The following is a 16563-nucleotide window of genomic DNA, read 5'->3' as shown; positions in this document are numbered from 1 at the left end:
ATAAATTGCTGAATAAAATTAAAGCAGTCCCCAACACTATTTATGTATATATATAAATATATATAAAATCACTATTCGGGCGACGCAGTGGTGCAGTAGGTAGTGCTGTCACCTCACAGCAAGAAGGTCACTGGTTCGAGCCTCAGCTGGGTCAGTTGGCGTTTCAGTGTGGAGTTTGCATGTTCTTCCTGCGTTTGCATGGGTTTCCTCCAGGTAGGCTAAATTGTCCGTAGTGTATGAATGTGAATGAGTGTGTGTGGATGTTTCCCAGAGATGGGTTGCGGCTGGAAGGGCATCTGCTGCGTAAAACGTGGTGGATAAGTTGGCGGTTCAATCCGCTGTGGCGACCCCGAATTAATAAAGGGACTAAGCCGAAAAGAAAATGAATGAATGAATAATCATTATTCTTATCTAATTATTATAAAAGTTTATACAATATATACAACATCATTCATTTATTCATTCATTCATTCATTTATTCTTTTCTCTTCGGATGAGTCCCTTTATTCATCAGGGGTTGCCACAATGGAACGAACCACCAACTTGTCCAACATATTTTTTACACAGCGGATGCCCTTTCAGCCGCAACCCAAAACTGGGAAACACACCCATACACCCTCATCCACACACATGCGTTAATATACACCAATTTAGTTTACGGAAATCACCTATAGTGCATGTCTTTGGACTGTGGGGGGAAACCGAGCAAATTTTACAAACTCCACACAGAAATGCTTTTGTACACTATAAAAAAGTTGTGTTGTTGTAACCCAACTTTTTGTTTTACTTCAATAATTTAAAATGACACTTTATAACCCAACAACTGGGTTTGTCCAAATTTGAACTTCTTTAGTCACAAATTGTCTTTTCAGGAAACAAAACTTGTAAGTAAATGTGTCTTGGTTTAAAATGGATGAGACAAAAGTACTGAGGAAGTTGATGATTTTTAATCATTCTTGTGAGTCAAAATGTAAAATCAAACCTCGTTTTTTAAAAAATATCTATAACTTAAAAAATGTTCAATGTTATGTTGTTTAGTTTCCTTTTAGAATAAAAAAACTAACTTTTTTGTAATTATGATCGTTTCTTCCAGGCCCATGAGTGTTTTGAGGGATATAAGCTTTGTCTCTGAAAATCCTTATCAGCAGGTGATACAGTGGCTCAGTGGTTAGCTTTCTGTTGGCTCAGTGGTTAGCACTGTCGCCTCACAGAAAGAAGGTCGCTGGTTCGAGTCCCAGCTGGACCAGTTGACATTTCTGTATGGAATTTGCATGTTCTCCTCCGTGTTTGTGTGGGTTTCCTTCCAGTACTCCAGTTTCCCCCACAGTGCAAAGACGTGGTATAGGTGAATTGAATAAACTAAACTTGGCCATAGTGTTTGTGTGTGACTGAGTGTGTATGGATGTTTCCAAGTACTGGGTTGCAGTTGGAAGGGCATCTGCTGTGTAAAACATATGCTGGATAAGTTGGCGGTTCATTCCGCTTTGGCGACCCCTGATTAATAAAGGGACTAAGCCGAAAAGAAAATGAATGTATTGAATTTTAAAAAAAAGCTGATACAAAAATATTGAGGAATTGATGATTTTCTTCATCATTCATGTGAGCTGAAATGTGAAATCAAACCTCTGATATGATTTGACTTTGATTTTTATTTTGTATTTATTTATATAAGCAGTGGTTTTGTTCCAGGATTTTTGTGATGCCTGCACCACTGATAATCTAATATACAATTACAGTGCATCATTGGATGGCAGAACAATACACCTTCACAGACTGCCCAAGATATTCTTGTGGTGTCCCAGACAGCAGTGGTGATTTTCATTTACCGATCAAACACACACAATAGCGCTATTCTCAGTGTTTAACCGTCTCCTCTAGAAGAATGAACCCATTATCAGTGCGCTTTTAAGTAACCCGGATCCTCTGTTAAACGCTTGAGTAAGCATCTTCATTTACCCCAGATCAGTGACCGAGGGCCCTTAACCACCAATCACAGTCAGCCAAAATGAAGTATAATGCAGAGCATTTAACATTAACTCTGGCCAAATCTAATTAAATGATCTCAAATCTTCCTGGAAAGTTTGCATGAAGCAGTCCTGCAGATGATTCATTGTTTTTTGGGTGTAGCCATGGATTGTTAATAAAAGGATATTGAATGAGGTTGTACAGCCCATGATGTTGGATCAAACACAACCACAGACCTGGCCAGACCAGTCTTGTAACTGTTTTATATATAGGTTTGGTAACAAGACATTAAACCCCTTAACTGTCTCCCTCACTTTTCTTAGTCTTCATCTTTGACATAAAAACGGCATGTTTAGCTTAAATCAATGCCAATATTTGGTGAAAATATTTAAGATTGGTCTCATTTTAAAGATGTATGTTGGATTGTAGCTGAACTTCAAATTGTTAAAAGAAACAAAAGTAATGTGCTTTTATGTTTAAGAAAAAAATGAAACATTCATTCATTCAATTTCTTTTCAGCTTAGTCCCTTTATTAATCTGGGGTCACCACAGCGGAATGAACCGCCAACTTATCCAGCACATGTTTTACGCAGCGGATGCCTTTCCAGCCGCAATCCATCTCTGGGAAACATCCATACACACTCATTCACACACATACATACACAACGGAATTCACCTATACCACATGTCTTTGGACTGGGGGGGAAACCAGAGCACACAGAGGAAACCCAGGGAGAACGCAGGGAGAACATGCAAACTCCATACAGAAATGCCAACTAACCCAGCCGAGGCTCGAACCAGCGACCTTTTTCCTGCTAGGCGACAGCACTACCTACTGTGCCACTGCGTCGCCCCAATAATGAAACAATATATGTATATTTTATCATATTACCTGGTGCAACTTAAATTTTACATAACATCAAAGATAAATATTTGAACAAATTATATTCCAAATTTGAAGTCGATGCCTTAAATATGAGCGTCATTTGGCAGCAGTACCCAACATGGCCACGAGTTGACATTCAGTTTCCATTGGTGACCGTACAAGAGCGCCCCCTATGTTTTGAGGAAAATGAATAATTAAATTTTTTTTTACTTTTGACAATATTTGTAAAGTAGACATAAAATTCTAGAGTATAATGGGAAGTTTGGTGGTATTTGAATTTAGCCTCTAAAAAACAGTTGAAACATTTTTATATGTTGATTGCTGTAGCAAACTATGATGAATATACTTGCAAAATAATAAATACTGTAGCTGTTGCTCAGTATTATCTATTAAAAATTAATCACCAAATTTTAGGCTTTTAATTAATATATAGTTCGTCAAAGATATTTAAAATGACGTTGCTTTGAGCAATATGAAACATATTTTTTATACTTTTGACAATATTTGTGAAGTAGACATACAATTCTGAAGTAGTATGGGGAGTTTGGTAATATTTGATTTGAATTTAGCCTCTAATAACAACTAAAACTAATTTTTACATGCAGATTGCTGTAGCAAAGTAATGTTTAATGAATCTGATAAATATCTTTTGGAATTCATAAATAACTGTTGCTCAGTCATATCTATCAAAACACAATACCCAAATATGGAATTTTTATATTCAAATAATAGTCAAATAATCATTCTTTGAAAAACATTTTTAGACTTCTGTCTGGTTACACTTTTACCATTACAAAGTTTGTTTATGACTGTGTATTTTAAGTGAAGAGCTTTGAGAATTCATAAAAAAAATACTATATATAATTATTATAATTACAGTATATCATATTTTAAAGAATGATTTCAAACTGGTATCTGTTAACATTGACTGGGGGAAAATATGGAAGTCAAAAAATGATTTTGTGTTCAACAGAAGAAAGAAACCGTAATAATAAGTGAATAATTTATGACAGAATGTTCAGTTTTGTGTAAACTATCTCTAATTACAGTAGCTCTCTGTTGCCGCATTCGATCAGCATATGTTGTTCAAAATCTGAAGGTTTTACAAGATTTGTGAGTTTTTATGCTGCTGTTTTTTTATTTTTAAATAGTGTTCCTAAAATGAAATGTCAGTGTAATAGATGGTTTCCCGACAGATGGGATACACCACATCCTCTTTATTCATTCTTTTAACCCAAGGTTATCCTAAGGCAGAAAGCAGAAGCTGTATTTGTCATTGATAAATGAAGCACATTTCCTGGGGCTCAACCCTAAATTGAGCCAATGACCCTCATATTGTTGACAACCATGTTTTAACACAGGGTTTCTCTGGGTCTTCAAAGAGACAGTTCAGGAAATGAAACTTCTGTCTTTGTTTGACTATGACCTATTATTTTGAATCAGAACACAAAGTTATGGCATTAAATGTTGCATGCATTGCAAAACTTGAATATCTTCCTCAATTTTTGACTCAAGATACATTTAAAGTGCAAATTGAAATTAGGAGTTGTTTCCAAACTGAACAAAAAAGTGTAACATATGCACTATGAGTATGAGATATTTTTTCTGTTTGAATGAAGGTTTTCAATATTTTAGTTTAAAAGGGGCTTCAAATATGACTGTCCTCATTGGAGGACCCAAAAATTGTCCCTCCTGAAATGTAAAAGACATCAATATATAAAGTGTCCAAAAATAAAATTTTAAATACGACTAAAATCTAATTTAAATCAATTCAATTCATGTTTATTTATAAAGCGCTTTTACAATGTAGATTGTGTCAAAGCAGCTTAACGTAGAAGTTGTAGTAAATTAAAATCGTGTCAGTCCAGTTTTCAGAGTTGAAGTTCAGTGTAGTTCAGTTCAGTGTGGTTTAATATTTTACTGCTGAAAGTCCAAACACTAAGAGCAAATTCATTGATGTGCAGCTCCACAAGTCCCAAACCAAGCCAGCCAGTGGCGAGGAACAAACTTCAGCAATTGACGAAATTGAAGGAAGAAACCTAGAGAGAAACCAGGCTCAGTTGGGCACGACCAGTTCTCCTCTGGTTAAACTTGTACAGAGCTGTAGTCTAGGCACTGGAGAACGCTGGACATCCATCGTGGAGAAGTTGTAGGTGTGAGTAGATCACTGGTGGGTGATCAGGCTGGCCCACTGGATCAATGCAGAGACTCTTCTGTCACTGGGATCTTTCAGGAGTCTCATGCTCTCCACTCCTTCATGACCACCACAGCATCTGCTCAGGATACGGCCTGGTCCACGATTATGGAGACCTCTAGAAGTCCTCTATGGTTGGCATCATCTCCTTTTTATATGTGTTGTCCTTAAGGTCCTCAATGGTTGGTATCATCTCTTCACAGGCCTTCGATCACATCAATGGCACTGTACAATCTCTAGAGGCCTTGAGATGAGTCTCCCCAGGTGGAAATGGAGAACAAAAAACATTTAGAGAATATTTAATTTGGATTTATTTATCTATATTTATGAATTGATTTGTTTATTTTAATACTGTATATTATTGTAATCAAATAAAACAAATAATTATATTGTTTTTTGGTAGCTATTTTATAATAATAATTATAATATTTAAATTTTTTTAATCCAATATTTTTTATTTAATTTACACTCAAGTGTGTTTTTTTTTTACCTTTAAATAGCTTTATTTTATTTAATAAATTGTTAGTAATATATGTATTTACTGATATTGCATTTTACTTAAAAAAAAGAAAAAAAAGAATAGCAATCGATACAGTATTGTACTTCCAGACACAATCTCTATAAATTTGCATATAATGAACATACTGGGATATTGTCTCTTCAAATAATTCATTATATTCATTTAACTTGCTCTTAAAAATGCATTTTAAATGTTGTACATTGTATTTATTCAAACATGCAGAAAAAAAAAAACCGTATTATGACACATATTAACAGAAGTTAAAAATAGCTAATCTAGTTCCTGGTCTCATCTCCGGGATGATTTACTGCTGGTCAGTCATCTCTCATGAAGTCTGGAGACAGCAAAAAATCAAGTTAAACAGAGCAAACAGACCATTAAATCTAACCACAGTGACCGAAATTAGTTACAGATGCTGGAAAAGTGGTCCCAGGTTCAGAGTTATAAATGTGTGCCAGTCTGTGCTTGGGTAAAACTGAGTAACTGGGCTTTTATTAGCTCTGTTGCCTGTCTGCACTATTTGAGGCTGGCAGTTTTAACACTTAAACCAGGGGTCGTATGAAGGGCCAAAAACCAAATATCATTGAGAGCCGTGGGCCGAAACTTTAAAAATAAATTGAAAACAGTACTTTAAATCGTGTTAACTAATGCTGTATAAATTCAAATGATAACTTATTAAAATATAAAAAACTTATAACACAGTGGAGTTCAATGCTGAAGACACTAGTCAAGCAGAATCTGCCGTTGCCTTCATTTGCTCACGGATGTTTTTGCATTGTTCTCTGTCCGTAAGTGGACAGTACATACATTAAAAACAAATCTGACTTATTTACAACATTTCATTGAAGCATTTCATATATCAGTTAGCTTTTTTTTTTTAGTTTAAACAAATGAAATAAGGTTACATTATGGTCTCTAAACCATCCTCCCTCCACCTCTTCTCAAACGGGATCGTGGGCCAAATCAAAGGTCAACTTTGGCCTGTAGGCCCTAGTTTGGACAACTCTGACTTAAACGAACTAGTGCTTATATTTTCAATGCTAAAATCTTTTCAGTTAAAGGGATAGTTCACAAATGTCACTGACATTGTTTACTCACCCTTTACCAGATCCAAACATGTTTGAGTTTCTTTAATATTTATTTATTTTTTTTTAACACAGAGGAAGTTGTCTTGAAGAAAGCTGAAAACCTGTAACCACTGAGTTTCATAGTATTTGTTCTGCCTAATGTCAATGGTTACAAGTTTTCAGCTTTCTTTAAAACATCATCATCTTTAGTGTTCAACAGAAGAAAGCAACTCATAAAAGCTTTAAACCTTACGAGTGTTAGTAAATAGTGAGCAAACTATCCCTTCAAGAAGTGCTTAATAATTAGATATAGTTTTTAAATAGTTAGTTCTTATTTAAAGTATGAGTAATACATATTTTTATATACTATTAATTTGCATGCTAGTCTATGATTACATATTAGTACTTATTAGATACTCGCATTAATCATATAAATTATATTTATTAGTATTTATTTATTAGATACAATTTCTTATTGGGATCGTTTTAGACACTTATTTTCTCATTAAACTGATAATTAATAACTTTTAACTGTTTTTACTCATCTTATTGCGGCAGAATGACCACAGTAAAGTTAAAAATGGCCACAGTTAAAAGTAACATTGGGAATAAGTACTAGTAATAAATTCAATTCACCTTTATTTGTATAGCGCTTTTACAATGTAGATTGTGTCAAAGCAGCTTCACATAAAAGGTCATAGTAAATTAGAACAGTGTAGTTCAGTTTGTAGTGTTTAAGTTCAGTTCAGTTCAGCTCAGTTCAGTGTGGTTTAAAAATCACAACTGAGAGTTCAAACACTGAAAGGCAAATCCAACGATGCGCAGCTCTACAGATCCCAAACCATGCAAGCCAGTGGCGATAGTATTTAATGATCAAGTACTAACAACTAATAGGTAACTACAGTATATATACATGTAGAACACTAAGTATGCTACCTGTATGCTACCAGTACCTTTTGAATAACTACTAAGAAAATAAAAAATACTGGAATACATAGGCAAGACTAAATAGCTGATATCTCAAGGACTGATCCTTATTAAAAAGTAAATTAGCAAAAAGTATTTGATACTAGTTATAATAAAATGGTTACTAGTAAATATTGAAATAATGAAGACACTGAAGCATGGGTCTATATATCAGACACCTAATGAATAAGTACAGTAGGTTTTCTTTTAAAAAAATGTAGTAGTACCTACAGAATAAGCTCTAGCCAACCAATGAATTTAATCACTTATTGAAATGTTTAGAAATAGATTAAATGGTAGACCTGCTTGTCATATCCAGATGTTTGTTTTGCTTTATATAATATTACCATTAGATGCAGGATGACCACAGTAAAGTTAAAAATGGCCACAATAAAAAGTAACTTCAGAGATAGTATTTAATGATCAAGTACTAACAACTAATAATAGGTAACTATATATAGAACAGTAGGTAGGCTACACCAGTACCTTATGAATAACTAGTAACAACAAAAAAATCTGCTATTTATTATTCCAATACATAGTTAAAACTAAACAGCCGATATCTCAATGACTGATCCTCATTAAAAAGTAAATTATTAAAAGTACTTGTTACTACTACTAATAAAAATGTTACTAGTCAATTCTGAAATAGTGAAGACACTGCGGGTTCTATATATCAAATATCTAATGAACAAGTATGTCTGTAAAAATAGTTGGGTTAAAAATACCCCAAAATATAACCCAACTATAGCTATAGGTTGTGTAGTACCTAAAGAATAAGCACTAGTAGCCAACAAATATATTCAATTATTTATTGAAATGAATAGAATTATATTAATGTTAGACCTGCTTGTCATATCCAGATGACTGTTTTGCATATAATATTATCATTAGAGGCAGGATGACCACAGTAAAGTTAAAAATGGCCACAGTTAAAAGTAAAATTAGAAATAAGTACTAGTATTTAATGGTCAAGAACTAACAACTAATAGGTAACTATATACATGTAGAACACTAAGTAGGCCAACAGTACCTTATGAATAACTACTAATAACATAAAAATGTCTGGAATACATTGTTAAAACATAAGAGTTGATATCTTAATGACTGATCCTTATTAAAAAAGCTAATTGTTAAAATAATTTGTCATTAGTACAATTGCTACTAGTCAATACTGAAATAATGAAGACACTGCCATTTATATATTAGATATCCAATGAATAAGAAGCCTACAGTAGGTTATGCTTTAAAAAAATGTAGAAGCACCTAATGAATAACTAGTAGCATAAAAAAAATACATAGTTAAAAGTAAATAGCTGATATCTCAATGACTGATAATTGTTAAAAAAGTTCATTATTAAAAGTATTTGTCACTAATACAATTGTTACTAGTCAATACTGAAATAATAAAGACACTATATATCAGATATCTAATGAAAGTAGCCTAATCTTTTTTTATGTAGTAGTACCTAAAGAACAAGCCTAGAAGCCATTGATAAATTTCAATCAGTTATTAAAATGGATATAGTTATATATTAAATTTTAGACCTGCTTGTCATATCCAGGTGTCTATTTTTCTTAGGCTCTCTGTGTAGAGGAGACTTTTGAAGTGATTCAACGCCATCTAGCGGTTACTGCTAGTGAGTTACGTGGCGATTTTGGTGACGTAATAGGTTCCTCCTCAGGTGAACTCCGAGTTTGAATTTCTCCTTAGTTCAATGTTACATTATTTGATATTTTTGTCCCATGTCGCCCTCTGTAGTAATGTTAATCAACGTAAACACGTGTATCGTTATTGAATGAAAAGCATGTTCCGTTGACACTTCCTCTCACCTATTTTATCAAACGGTTAAAGATTTGTAATCGTAAACACGACTGTACGACGTTTTCCAGATGGCGGATGCTGCAGTGGAGGTCCAGGGTCAACATGCTGAGTGTATCAGGTAATAAAACCCTTCAGCTGCTGTTAAAATGTTTTGGTGCCAAACGTTATTAAAAATAATAAGGAAAGACAAATAAAAAAGGCAATTTCCGTCGTTCTTTAGATCAAGGTAAAGTTGGTTTTACAGGCCCGCAGCCAGCCTAGTGAAAGGGGTGGTTATTTTTCTCAAAAATTAGATTTTTCTTAGCAGTTGTTGGACTACACTTTCTATTTAGTTATGAGCTTTAAATACTGCATTTTAGTGAGATTTTACCCACTTTTTTGCTGGATTAGCTTGTTGAATGGTGACACTTTGGGATGTACCAAACATTTTCTTAAGATTTGGAATAAAGACATGCTACTTAAAGGTTACTTATTTTTAGGCTGTTTCATTATATACCACTAGGGGAAAAATAGCAATCTGTTAAAGTTTTCAATTTAAAACTGTGGCCTATTGTCATTTATTAGGCAAATAACAAACTGGCCAGCACATTCAACTTTCCTGTCTCAGAATTTGGCAATTTGAATAATAACAATGAAAAAACATAATAATAATAATAATAATAATAATAATAATATAGAGCTTCACGATTTTTCTAGCTTATCTCGTAAAAAAAGGACATTTGAAAATTCATGGATAACAACAATAGCCTAATAAGTATTATTATAGGCATTATGATAACTTATGATGGCAAAACAGTCAAAATGGGACAAATAAACTCATGGATGGGATAAATACTGGATCTTTATCAGTGGGGGGTGGGTCTTAAAACCACCCGAACCCCTCCTGGTTATGGGCCTATTTCATATTCAAATATTCCTTCAGTGACAACTTGTGACATGCTCCCTATATTGTTGACAATGGTACTTCGAATATTCGATCTGAAATCCCACGTAAGTATGACTTGAAAACAACATTGGCACTCTTTATTTGACTGTGTACAATGTTGTGCTTATTGTTAAGGAGAAATGCCGAATGTGTGAATAGAAAACTAACTTCACCTCAATATTCTTTAGAGAAGGGGTGGCCAAACTTTTTCATATAAAAGCCAAAAACCAAATATTCTTGAGAGCCGTGGGCTGAAGAATAATATACCAAACTATATTACATTAATATAAAGTACATTTGAAAATACATGGATAACAACAATAGCCTAATACGTTTTATTACGGGCCACTTTTGGTGCTTTTCAACTTTTTATTGGTCATTTTTCTTTCAAGAATAAGGTCCAAGATTTGGAGTAAAAGTTCTAAAATGTTTTCTCTATAACAACAATACAGTGAAAGTTGACTTTACTGGTATCAGATTCTGCTTCGTCTTAACGCCTTTTTCGATGGGTTATTTTGATAACTTGTAATGGCATAGCAGTCAAAATGAGATTAATTAGCTCATGGATGTTGACCTTTGTCAGTGGGGGGTGGGTCTTTCGAGCCACCCGAACCACCCCTGGCTATGGGCCTGTTTTGTATTTGCAAATTCATTCAGGGACAACTTGACATGCTCCCTACATTGTTTACAATAGTACTTTGAATATTCGGTCTGAAATCTCATGCAAGTATTAGCACTCAACGTTATCACTCTTTATTTGACTGAACAATGTTGTGCTTTGATAGTTGTTCGCTGCTAATATAATTTCACTATTTAGGATTTGGAAAGATTATTTTTGGGAAATGTATATTATTAAGGAGAAAGGCCGAATGTGTGAATATAAAACTAACTTCACCTCAATGTTCTATAGAGCAGGGGTGCCCAAACATTTTCATATAAAGGGCCAAAAACCGAATATCATTGAGAGCCATGTGCCGAAGATAAATATACCACACTATATTACATTAAAATTGCCATGGGGGATTTCTTAATTTATTAGAAAACATTACTTTAAATCCTATTAACTAATGCAGCATAACATTTAAAATTATAACTTATTGCAGATGACACAGTGGCTCAATGGTTGGCACTGTCGCCTCACAACAAGAAGGTTGCTGGTCCAAGTCTCGGCTGGGTCAGTTGGCATTTCTGTGTGGAGCTTGCATGTCCTTTGGGTGCTCCGGTTTCCCCTACAGTTGAAAGACATGCGCTATACAGTAGGTGAATTGAACAAACTAAGCTGTAGTGTATGTGTGAGAAAAGCGAGAGTGTATGGGTGTTTCCTAGAACTGAATGAAAAAATGAGCTTATTGCAATAAAAACATGAACAATCCCATTTATAACACTGTGGAGTTCAATGCTGAATACACCAGTCAAGCAGAATCTAAACTAAATCTGAATAATTTACATCATTTAATTGAAAATTTTAATTTCAGTTAGCTTTTAACAATAAAACAAAAGGTTACATTAGATTTGGAATGGCAATCTCTAAACTATACCTATCATTCTTCCTCTCTACCCAAATCAAAGGTTACCATAGGCCAACTTTGGCCCGCGCCCCTAGTTTGGGCTCTATGCTTTAGAGAGATTTAGACTAGTCTTTTGATGTGTGTAGACGCCTTACAATTGGTCCTGACTGACTTAATCATTCAACCTAGATGCAAATACCTCATGAATTGAACTGTTGAACTTTTTTTTTGGAAAAATATTCTTCGAAAGAACATATTTTGAAAGCTGGTTGAACTTTCCAGCACCTTCTTTGCTTTTTCCATTCTTTCCAACAGGTGGCCTTGTAAACACACGTCACTGGCAAACAGCCATCTTCAAGCATTATGTTTGACTTTTTATACAGTTTCTGGCTAAAACGTGCGGTTTTTCTTGTTATTTTTTTAGGTTTGATTTTCGAAAGTTGTTTTGTTTTTTCAATTTTATCCCTTTAACAGCCTACCACTACCAAATGGGTAAAAAATGACTTTTTTAAATAAGGGTTACACACAAAGCATTGTTGGTTCACAAAAAAATCTAACAAGCTTAATTATGTTGCACTATTACATTATTACTTAATTTTGGTTTTAATGTATTCAGAAAAGTTTTATTTTGATTATGTTTTTAAATAAATTTGTCTTACACTTCATACACTTTCACTTCATTACATTCAGATTTTTCATAGTATATGTATTAAATCCGGTACTTTTACCATAAACTGACATATCAACCATTTGGTAGAGGTTAAAATTTTAGAAATTATGAGATGTGTTGGAAAAAAAATGCATTGAGTGTGTTAACTAGCGACATTAAGAGTTAAGAAATGCAATTTTTTTTTCTTGGTGGAGCAGTTAAAGGGTTAATAATATTTGATGAACCTGAGGGATCATGAATAAACTCAACCTTTATTGGCAGACAAAGGTTAGTCAACGAATCTAGCCTTCTAGTAAAGTATGTGTATTTGTATAGGCCAGTGTTTCTCAACCGGTGGGTTGCGGGAACATTTTCAGTGGGTCGCGCAGTGTGTGATTAAAAAAAACAACAAAAGTTTAATAATAATCTTTTTTTTTACTTATTTAGCTTATACCGGACTTTTATTTTGAAATATGTAAGGTATGGATTTACATATATTGATGACAAAAAAGGCGTAAAACATCAGTGTGTCATATGTAGTGAGGTGCTCTCACAAGAGAGCCTGAGACGTTCTAAATTAAAACGACATTTAGAAACCAAACATCCCGGTTGCAAGGACAAACCTGTGGACTATTTTCAAAGATGACTCCAAGAGCTGAGGGCATCACAAAAGTGCATACATTTTGTTAAATGACAGCAATAAAATTTTTTGTTTATTTGTACTTGGTGATTTCCTTTAGAGTTAGGGTCCTTTATCTGTCACTACTTGTGTATGTTAACAAATAAATACAAATTAATTATACTTCCTAAAATTATATTATAGTTCCTAAAAATTTGGGTCGCGGCTTGATGATTATGTAAAAATGTGGGTCCCATGGTCAAACCAGTTGAGAACCACTGGTATAGGCTATATCATATATTTGGTGGCTCCTTCCGCTGTGGTGACCTGATTAATCAGGGACATATAAGCTGAGTAATATTAGACTTTATTCAAATATTAGTGCCATCTGAGATTTTCTTCTAATATCAGCATTTTTCTTAATGTCTTGATTCATTTTTAAGGCAAAGAATAGGTTATTTCCCTTGCTTTTAATATTAAATAACTGAACATAAACATAAGAGGCTGACAAAAATGCTAATTGTAGAAGAAAATTCCAGATGGCACTTCATACTCTTCATATAGATCTTTTTTATTCTCCATAAAATGACAAATTGTCTAAATAACAAATGTTTTTATTTGTTGTGATTGAAAATCAGTGTTAAGCGAATTATTAATTTCTTAACTCTTCTAAAGTTTAAATAATATTACTGACTAAATATTGATTGAATATTGATTTATGTTGTTTTTAATTCATGTAAAAAGTTTAAAAACAAGGGACTTTTTAATTTATGACAATGAAATAATTTTAAATCACAGCCTGGTTACTTTATATTTTAAAAAAATGCAACAGAGACCATATAGACATGCACATTTAAAGCATGCAAAAAATGAGTTTTGTTTATTTCAGACATTATTAAACACATAAATCACAAACAATGCAGTAGAATGTCAGCAATCCACAATATATAGATGCCCCACATGATGTCAGGACCGGCCCAGGAACACTGATTTCAAATGGTGCTAGATGCCATAAAGTACTCTATGGCACCATCTGAATTCAGCTTCCAGGAGCGGCATTGCAGCTTATGCCACTGAAAAATAAAAACAGAAAACAGCCAAATGTTAAAAGATGCTATAGAACACAAACTGCAGCTTTTGTTTTTTATTCTGATCCATGCATTTTATGTTTGTTCACAACTGCGCAACTGTACTGTCGCCTGAAATTCAGCTGTGCCAGTGTTGCGTATTCCTGAGAGACGAGGTATTATGTTTGAAATACTCTAGACCAGTCGGAGTACAATAGAGAAGTACAGGGAGTGACCAGGAGGGAGGGAGAACATTTGTTTACAAGTTTCTTTTTCTCCAGTACATCAGTTTATTCTTGGTTTGCTGCCTCTGTGCACCTGACTCACCGCTTGTGTAATGCTGAGCAGCTCTTAAAGGGAAAGGCGTGCGTGTCTAGGGTCAAAATCAACCTTTTAAAATCAGCTGGATACCGAGAGATTTGTTTATTGGTCAATAAACATAGTAAAACGTGGAGTATATTAGAAGACTAGACTTTTAATTTTTTTATCATATTATTTTTACTCCGCTTCAACAGGCAGCATTTGATTTCACAATACTTTTATTATTTTTGGGCTACTGAAATGATGTCTATAGGGGCTTATGATCATCTATTAAGGATGTTTATCATTATCTATAATGGTATCACTGGGACTAGACTTACTTTGTTTACAGAAATGGATACAAATGAGGCCAATGAGCCATTCTAGGACAGTCAAACCTGGATGAATATCAGGCTGACATCATGTTTGAAATGATAGGTAAATAACTAATACTAGTATAATCTCCAAATAATAATGTCAATATTAATACTAAAACTAAACAATATAATAAGTACAATGATGGTGCTTTTTCAATAACACCTTAATAATGAAAAGGTGATTTCATTTTCAGTAATAAAAGCTGATTTCCACATTTGTAATCATCTTAAGTAGGCTAGTTCACGTTAACGGTGGTTTAACTGCGGTCTGACCGCGCCACCTAGAGGAGAAAGTGAGCACTGCGCTAATGATTTGTTTACTCCGTTTAGTCAAGTGCGCATTAACAAAAACTATTCCAAGTTTATCATTAAAGTCGCGGAATATTCTAGAATATGATGCGACGTGACATCATAAACTATATTTTATGACGATTAAGGTTTTATATTTAAAGTTTTGGTGTTTAAAAAGCGATCAAAGGTTTGGTAAATAAATTTGATTTGGTAGCCACTATTATTACTTAAGGATCCTTTAGGGTTTCACTTTAAAACATATTTGCTTCATAGATAGGACATTTTATTCTGAGGCAATAACAAGTGCGCACTTAAAGTACAGCCACTGACGTACGCAACGCAACGCATCTCTCGCTCGCGCAGCATCCTTGCCCAGCCGTTGTTATGAACGCGACGCATGCAGTCAGATGCGAGAGGAACTGAACACTCATGCTTATGTCATGTTCATCCCCCACGCGTTATTACAAACAAGGGCTCTTACGGATTCTCTTACGCAGACGAAATTCCCGACAGAATCTCCATATTCTTGTCGCAATAGCTATGACGCAGTAATATATCTTAACGAAGGCCTGTTGGAATAATTATCAGTACAACTCACTCTCTGATTTCAGCTGATGACGTCTATTCGTCAACAATATTTATCAGATGAATTTAAAAAAACTACGTATGATTGTGAATAATAAGATATTTATGAAGAATCAAACATTTCTGCCTTTCAAAACAAAGAACAAAACAAACTAAACTAAATTAATAATAGCTCTCTCATAATGAGGAATTCTTCTACTTACTTTGATACAATCAAGGGATTGTCTTTTCATGGGGTGTTTTTTATGAATCATCTGCATGCCGCGGATGCCTGCACTCTTCCCTTGTTTTCCGCCCGTCCAAACTCCTCAGTTCCCATTCTTGAGGCATAGACTCCTCGCATCATTTACAAGATCCCTATCGATTTTTCCAGGGCGAAATACACAGGCCCCGCCCACAGACACTCCCCCGGTTTGTGATTGGCTGAGGCGCCTTACACGTTCGAGAACACTTCGGGATCACATGTGCTTGACGCGTGTTTACAAACATTGGATGAGGTCACATGGTACAGGCGACCATTTAATGCGCAGCGCTGGATTCTGTCGCAACATCTCTAGAACAAAAGGAGCGGAAACTGACCTTACCTGAAATAATCTCATATGAGGTTTTGGTGTTGAAAAGCTTGTTTATTTTTTTCTTTCGAGTCTCTTTTTTTTTATTTAACTAAAAAGTGTATATTTTATTTTTTTACAGTCGTCACGTTTTTTCATACCTCGCATTCGCCTTTGGTAAAAAACATTAGTAACATTCCTGCAATTTAAATGGCTAGTATCAAAGAAGTTTATAGCATATTATCTGTTTAAAAGAAGCTCACACGTG

General features: G+C 34.3%; 1 long non-coding RNA gene across 1 annotated transcript; it reads right to left on the bottom strand.

Moving 5' to 3' along the window:
* Positions 1-13976: 13976 nt before the first annotated feature.
* Positions 13977-16075, bottom strand: LOC130230195 (uncharacterized). The gene is made up of 2 exons (XR_008837924.1): positions 15948-16075; positions 13977-14197 (listed from the first exon to the last, which is right to left on the bottom strand). It is a non-coding gene; the product is annotated as an uncharacterized LOC130230195 (long non-coding RNA).
* Between the last annotated feature and the right edge of the window lie 488 nt (positions 16076-16563).

This window comes from Danio aesculapii, chromosome 6 (genome assembly GCF_903798145.1).
Source record: "Danio aesculapii chromosome 6, fDanAes4.1, whole genome shotgun sequence".
Taxonomy (NCBI): Eukaryota; Metazoa; Chordata; class Actinopteri; order Cypriniformes; family Danionidae; genus Danio; species Danio aesculapii.
This window is presented reverse-complemented; position numbering and strand designations above follow the sequence as displayed.